Consider the following 7,990-nt stretch of genomic DNA (forward strand, 5'->3'; position numbering starts at 1 on the left):
ATTAATACGAAAGCGTGTGTGTTATTTTGTGTGTTATGTTTACATCTTTTTTCTTACAACTGATGTTAATTGTCACGACCTTCCATTTCTTGTAATGAATAATTTTACCAAGAATTCTTCATAAGTTTTGGTTTTGGTTTCGATTATAGCTGATAGCACTCACGTCATCTATTTTTTTTTATAAATAATTTTACGAAGAATTCTTCATAAGTTAGAGTTTCGGTTTCGATTATAGCTGAAGGAACTCAAATTCCCTCTCTCTCTCTCTCTCTCTCTCTCTCTCTCTCTCTATATATATATATATATATATATATATATATATATATATATATATATATATATATATATATATAAGTTTTGGTTTCGGTTTCGATTCAAGCTGATGCACCCAAGTCATATAGATATATTTTTTTTGATTTTTGAAATCACAACTTTATAATATATAAGAATCGATAGAAAATTAACTCTATAATAATATATACGAAATCTGCATAAATTAAAATATTATATTTAAGCATATTTTACGATCGGACTATGCCGGGCGTCCCTGCTAGCTTAAATAAATACTTTTGCAGTTTTAACAAAAGAGCTACAATAATATGAAGACGTTTCCATTTACACTGAACATCCATAGAATGCTAACATCAATATATTACATATGAAAGAGTCCGCTGTGGAATTTTCACATGTCCTTCTAGTTAAACATTAACACTTTTGTTTTCTTTCATTAATGAAAGCTGATATAATTGTAACAATCGTAATGTCGATTGCTGAATTGATGAATTAATGAATTGATGAATTCTTTCGAATCGCTATAAAACAATTGAAACCGGCGATCTCCCTTTCCATTATGTTCTGCAACCCTGAACGCGCTGCCTCATAACTATGTGAATGAACATGTATCACTGTGACATTTTCGGAGTTCTGTGTTGTCTAGCTATCATGATGTCCTGAGTTTTATGAATTCTCTAATTAGCTAGGTATCCTCTGTTTATTGCTAACGGTTTTTATGGCCATGGCTTAATAAAGAAAAAAAAAAAAACACCGAATCGTAGACTTCTTATTGGAAATACATGCATGAAAAAAAAAAAGAAAGAAAAAAAGAAAACTTTAATTATCATTTCTATTTTAATCTAATAACTAATTTAATCAACAAATATGTTTTCCATATTCAATGTTCTTGTTGATATTGTAATATTTCATTGTAAGATTCATTTTATTTGATACAAACAAAAAGTAACCCGTTCCCCTCATGCCAACTGTTTCTTTAGTTTTTTAGTTTCATACAATTTATAAACTCCAGTTTTCTCAATTTCAACGTAAATAGCCATTTTCATTTAAATTTTGTTTGTTTAAAATTCTGATAATTATCGAAATTGTATTTTAAAAATTAAAAATTAAAATTAATCTTAATCTAAACAAAATATATTTAATAAATGTTATTTTTTGCATTACTTATTTCAATTACTATTGCTTGATACAATAAAATCAACAACGACTAACCCCGAACAGTTATGTATTAAGCAGACTAAAATGTGGAAAAATGTGACATCTACAACGACTATTGAGGAAAAGTTTTAAGAATAATATTTAAGCAATATTTCAGTCATATATAACAGTGTATTAGTGGTGTAAGAATATTTTTTTTTGCGTTTGTATGTTAAAATGGATGTGTAAATATCATGAGCATTTCGCAATTATTCATATATAAATAATTGATCATATAAAGATAATATTTTTAATCGATTTACAGAAAAAACAATCGAAAACAAACTATTGAAATATGTTGCTAACGTATAGGACACTGACACTCCCTGTATATTGAATTTATTTCTCGATTAAACGACGATTTTCCAGATTATAAAAATATATATGTTTACATGAGAAGCAGGGTTCGTTTACCTCATTATGTACTTTTTATATATTTTTATAATCTGCAAATGTGCTGTTTAATCGCTCGAGGAAAAAATTGAATGCAAATAAAGCCAAGTTTTATCATTATTCCATACTTTCTAAATAGTGTGTTGCTCAAAGTCCTCTATACTCGTCAGCTAATCTCATGATCTACACGACCCGATTTACTGATCTACTCCAATTTAATCTAAGCCGAACTCTGACTGACACTCGTCTGATTTGTTTCATTAATATATCTACCTTCGACCGGAAATTCTCGGTGTCTGGTCCTTTTCTCGCTCTTAGTTAGTCATCAGGACTGACTACATCTGTCTCTCCTCAGCCCATCGCCATCCGACCATCCAGAAAAAAAAACTGACTAGGGCATCATCACATCTAGAGAACTCAATGAATTCGTCGGCATCTCCACTTATATTTTACTTCCTTGGCACTTTTCTTGTTATTTTTTATGAATTATTTTTAACATTCTCTGGATTCTTGGTTGCGCAGACGAGAGCAGTTCACAGTATCAAATATACACATGCATTTGTATAAACTTATTTGCACACCTATGCTAACGTTTGTCTGTGTGTAATTGTGGATATATGGTTGCATGTACAAGGGGCGTTCCAAAAGTAACGCCTCCTATTTTTTTTTATTTCGCCCGAATAGATCAGAGGGGATTGCAAATTGCATTGTTATAGTGACTGAACTTATGCATTCGTGATCTGAAAGTTTCATCTCTCTGTTGCAGATTTGGACGGTGTGAGACTCTAACAAAATCAACCCCTGTCATGGACGGGCGTCAGAAGCAGAGATGCGTCATTGAATTCTTGAAAAAAGTGCATTCAGAATGGTGGTGACTATGTACAATAATAAATTCTGGATCACAAAAGATCGCTCGTTTTAATGGTGCAACCCGTCTTGGTAGCTCTTCAACCTTTTTAGTTAAAAGAAAATAGGAGTCTTTACTTTTGGAACGATTTACGTACATTTATATACGTGCATATGTCTGTGATATTTAGAGGATGAATGTGAGGTGACTTTGGGAGTTATGAAGTGCATTAAGTTTGATCATTTGGGAGTTATGAAGTGCATTAAGTTATGAAGTGTATTAAGTTTGATCACAAGGTCAATGGCGAGATGCGATTTTAAATAGTACCAATTAAAAGGAGTATATGTACTAATGTGGGACGATTCCAATATTTTTCCCAATTCTGATACAAATACCGATTCTGATACCGATTCTTTATAGATTTGTAATTATTTAACTATAAGATTGTTATTTTCCCCGATTTTCGTAAAAAAACACATGTTAAATATGCAGATATTTTCTTAAACGTCAAAATACAATTGTGGAGGATGATCTATCGATTTTAGCTTCATTTAATTTAATTTAATCAATAAATGTTCATTATTTTATCATTATTACCAGCAATTGAAGATTTTACTTTAAACAAAATCAAATAAAAAACGACAATTAAAAGAATCTTTTTGGCATCGGAAAATATACATCAATTTTTCCGATCCCGTACTGATTCTGATACCTCCAACTCTTCCGATTTTTCCGATTCTGATTAATCGCCATACACTAATATGTACCTATATAGGCAATGGAAGATTGAAATACCCAATGTGTCAAATTACTATTGCACATACAAACAATAACTTATTAAGATTAAGGTTAAGATTTGACGTAGAAAATCATTTTGTTCAGAGATTTAAAAGTATATTCAATAATTCTTTATTTTTTATGTCTCCTGGTACTATTGAATACCTTTAAAAATATGAAAAGTGGCCTGATAGTTCTATTCTCTGCACATACGTGCACATGCAAGTTAGTGTTCCCAATGATGATGGGTTAAACAAAGCTGATAGGGAAAAGATATACCAAGGTTTTATGAATGACATGAAAAGAAACTGGAATCTTAGGAAGATCTCCATTATTCCAGTAATTATAGGAGCAAACGACCTCATGAAAAAAAAGTTTTTTTAACTACCTGTGAAATAATGAACCAAATGCAAGAAAATATTTTTTAAAAATTGCACTTAAAGGGGCGCTTAGAATCTTAATAAGATCTCTCAGTTGGAATGTATGAAATAGCAGGTGAATGTATGGCATCCAATAGGATGTTCCATCTCCAGCTAGAACGCTAAAACTAAATGATAAGAAAACTATATATATATATATATATATATATATATATATATATATATATATATATATATGAACAAATGATTAATAAAACATGTTAAAAGACATCTTGAAAAAGAGTTAAAAACATATTTAATTTTAAAAAAAGAAGCACAAGATAAATGGATAGTCCTTAATCCGCGGAGTTTCGAAGAAATACTCTCCTTCTCATCAAAGGGCAGGAATTAGCAAAATGCAGGATCGGATTTTGCATATAAAAGTATTTAATGAAACTACAAGTAAGTCAAAGATCTTACTTGGTTAAAAAAAGGGTGAGGTAAGGGGAACAGGAGGCAAAAGAAAAATAATAAAAAGATTTCACATGAATGGATAGTCCGGTGAAGGGTAAAAATCCAAAAATGGTAAAATCCAAAATGGTTGAATTTAAAATTTCAATCCAATGGGTAAATTCCAAATGGTCCAAAATAATCCAAAAGGCAGAGTTCATATTATAAGCTCTATTTCCTTTTCGGTTTTATTGAGCTTTTTACATCTGGCTGAGTTTATTTTACTTGTAAATATTAACTCTTTAATATTTATAATATATTTTAAGTTTACCATTTTGATTACCTTGGTAAACTTATTGTAACTTTTATTTTATATATATATATATATATATATATATATATATATATATATATATATATATATATATATATATATATATATAGTAAGTTCTGAAAATATATATGGCACTGAAGCTACACGGGAATATGGAATATATAAAAACATTAAACATCATAAATTGCATGTAATAGCCTGAAGAATCCTAATGAGGATGAAACGTGGAAAATTTTGTATATCTTTATTGTCATATATATTATCAAAACTTATTACCAAGCTCTCCTTATGTATCGAGCACTGTTGAAGTAAATACTTAAAAGTAAATACATACAATTTAATGTTGATACATAAAATAATAGTAATAATAATAATTATGATTTCGTTTATGAACGTCTCTCTGGAAAGGGGTGCGATTCATTTCCAGAGGATTTCCCTTAATCCCGGCTTCAAACCAGGAGCTTCAAAGATCAAGGGTTTTCCTAAGGATGTTGGTGGTACCTATAATTGCAGAGGTTTGAAGGCCGCCTAAAACATCGGGGATTTGTAGTTTTTTCAATTGTCCTTCCAGACGACTTGATACTACTCCTAGTGTACCAACTATGGATTATTTGTGTTTTAACCCTGCGTATACGCCTTATCTCCAAGGCCAATGGAGCATAACTGCTCCACTTCTCATTCTCCTTCTCTCTCACATTCCTGTCCCAGGGTACTGAAAAGTCTACAATCTGCCAGTTTTTTGAGACCTTGTCAATGACGACCAAATCCGGATGATTATGTTCCAGTTGCTTGGTCGTTATGACACTTTTCTCCCACCATACCTCTACCTTGCCATCCTCACTTGTTCTCACTTCATCAGGCACCTCCTCAAACCAGTTTCTAGCACACTTCACCCCAACACTCTTACACACCTCCCAATATATCTGGAGTCCCATGCGATCATGTCTTTTGCAGTACTCTCTCTGGGCCAGTCCACTACACCCTGCTGCAAGGTGCGCAATTGACTCTGAGGTTTTACCACAAATCCGGCATTCTGCAGCAACTTCCTCTCCTAGAACCACTTTTTTGAACAATCGTGTTCCTAATGCCTGCTCTTGTGCTGCACAAACAAAAGCTTCAGTACTCTTAGCCAGATACCCAGCTCTAAGCCATTGCCATGATCTTTCATCAGCAACTTCTGCTATATCCTGGAAGAACCTTCCATACATTTCTTCCTAGCCAGTTCCTCTGCCCTTTCTCTATCCATACGTTTCACATAATCAGCCTTGGTCTCACATACCTCCACTTCATTGGCCACAACCTTAAGCATCCACTCCTCACTTCTAACCACATGCTCGTTCAACGACATCTCAGTTCTAACACAATCTTTTACACTTTTCAATCCTCTCCCACCATCTTTCCTCTTTCGATACAGGCTTGCTACACGACTTCAAATGTGAAATATATCAAACATTGCTAAAACTTTTCTTCTTTTGATATCCATGGCATGCAAATCCTTGTCAGACCATTCTAAAATTCCCACACTGTATCTCAAAACACTGACTGCCCATGCATTTACTGCTTTCATTAGGTTTCCTCCATACAGTTTCGACTTTGCAATTAGTTTCACTCTTCTAAGATACTCCTTCCTGACTTTTTCCTTCATTTCTATGTTCATGATGACTACACTTTCCAGCACTCCCAAATACTTATATCCTATATCTTCTATTTCTTTCATGATTTCTCCATTTGGCAGCACAATTCCATTCGAATGAACCTTTACTCCTCTTTTCATCACCAGCACCGCACATTTACTAATCCCAAACTCCATCCCAATGTCTTCTGAGTATGTCCCCACAGGTTCTACCAGTCTCTCCATTTCCTTTTCATTTCTACCGAATATTTTCAAATCATCCATAAACAGTAGATGGTTGAGACGTTTGTCACCAGATCCAAAGTTATACCCCAGTTTTTCTCTCTTCAAGAGGATGCTCAGTGGCATCATTATCATTATAAAAAGAAGTGGCGATAACGAATCTCCTTGAAATATCCCACGTTTAATGTCAACCTGCCCCATCTCCTCTCTGTTTGCTGTCAGCACCATTTTCCATTGAGCCATACTTGTCTCCAAAAGCCCTACCACATTCTCAGCAACCTTCATTATCAATAGCGTTTCATGTATCCATGAATGAGGAACCATGTCATAAGCTTTTCTGTAATCGATCCATGCTACGCTCAGATTCCCCTTCTTCTTCGCATCCTGCATTATTGCTTTATCAATTAGTAGTTGCTCTTTAGTACCTCTCAAGCCTTTTCGGCACCCCTTTTGTTCATCAGGAAAAACACCATTACTCTCTAGATGTTCATAAATTTTTTCCGCAAATATTCCATTTAACAGTTTCCACATCAATGGCAGACATGTAATTGGTCTACAATTATTGGCATCTGTTCCTTTTGCAGGATCTTTCCTAATCAGTGTTTTTTTTCCCTTCGCAAGCCAATCAGGGAGATCTCCCGACTCTACAACCCTTTGCAGAGCAGCAGCTATAGGTGGGTAAAGGCATGGAAACTGTTTAAACCAGAAGCCCATCACTCCATCTGGACCAGGTGCCTTCCAGTTTGTCATCCTTTGTATGCCAGCCTTAACGTCATCTAAGGTTATCTCAATGTTCTTCATCTGCTGCATTTCTGATAGCCTTTCTCTGACCTCTCTCAACCAGCTAGCCTTCTCATTATATCGCTCTTCGACAGACCAAATCCCACTCCAGAACTTCCTTGCATCTTTTGCATTTGGAGTGTTGTTATTTCCCACCTGTTTACTACCATTTAATTCTTTATACAGCTGAGACTGATTGTTCTGGAAAAGGTTGTTCTGCCGAAATGCAACACTTTTTCCAACAAAGTTCCTAATTTTCATACCACCAGTGTGGACCTTCTCTTTCAACATTGTTAGAACGTTCATTGTTCCTTTTTCCAGCAATCTATACCTCCATTCAAGCTCGTCCTTGGTCCTAGTTTAACTCCTTTTCTTATTTCTTCGATTCTACCAATGTCTTTCCGCCACCGTTTAATACTTTCTTCAAGCTGCCTCTGCCAGTGTTGCCTTCTATCCTTCATTTCTCCCTTTTTCTTCTGTCATAAGCCAAGACGATTCGCAATAATGTATGACATTGTATACAGAAGCCTGTTAAGTTCCGTAATCTATATGTTCTTTCTTATGATGTTGTGAATTACTCCTTGAATTATTTTTACCTCGTTTTTCACCTTCCGCCTATCACTACTCTTCATAATTGGAATCTCTATGATATCGTCTCTAAGAAGAACCTCTCTTAACTTCTGAAGTACTTCTTTTTCTACAGGTCA

The 7,990-nt window shown here is 34.0% G+C and overlaps 1 protein-coding gene across 2 annotated transcripts in view; it reads left to right on the forward strand.

Annotated features, from left to right (window-relative positions):
- LOC145259068 (uncharacterized) overlaps positions 1-7,990 on the forward strand; it is a 126,542-nt gene that overhangs the window by 33,101 nt on the left and 85,451 nt on the right. The gene's annotated exons all lie outside the window — the stretch shown is intronic.

Source organism: Euprymna scolopes, chromosome 3, assembly GCF_053919585.1.
Source record: "Euprymna scolopes isolate OS-2025 chromosome 3, ASM5391958v1, whole genome shotgun sequence".
Lineage (NCBI taxonomy): Eukaryota > Metazoa > Mollusca > Cephalopoda > Sepiida > Sepiolidae > Euprymna > Euprymna scolopes.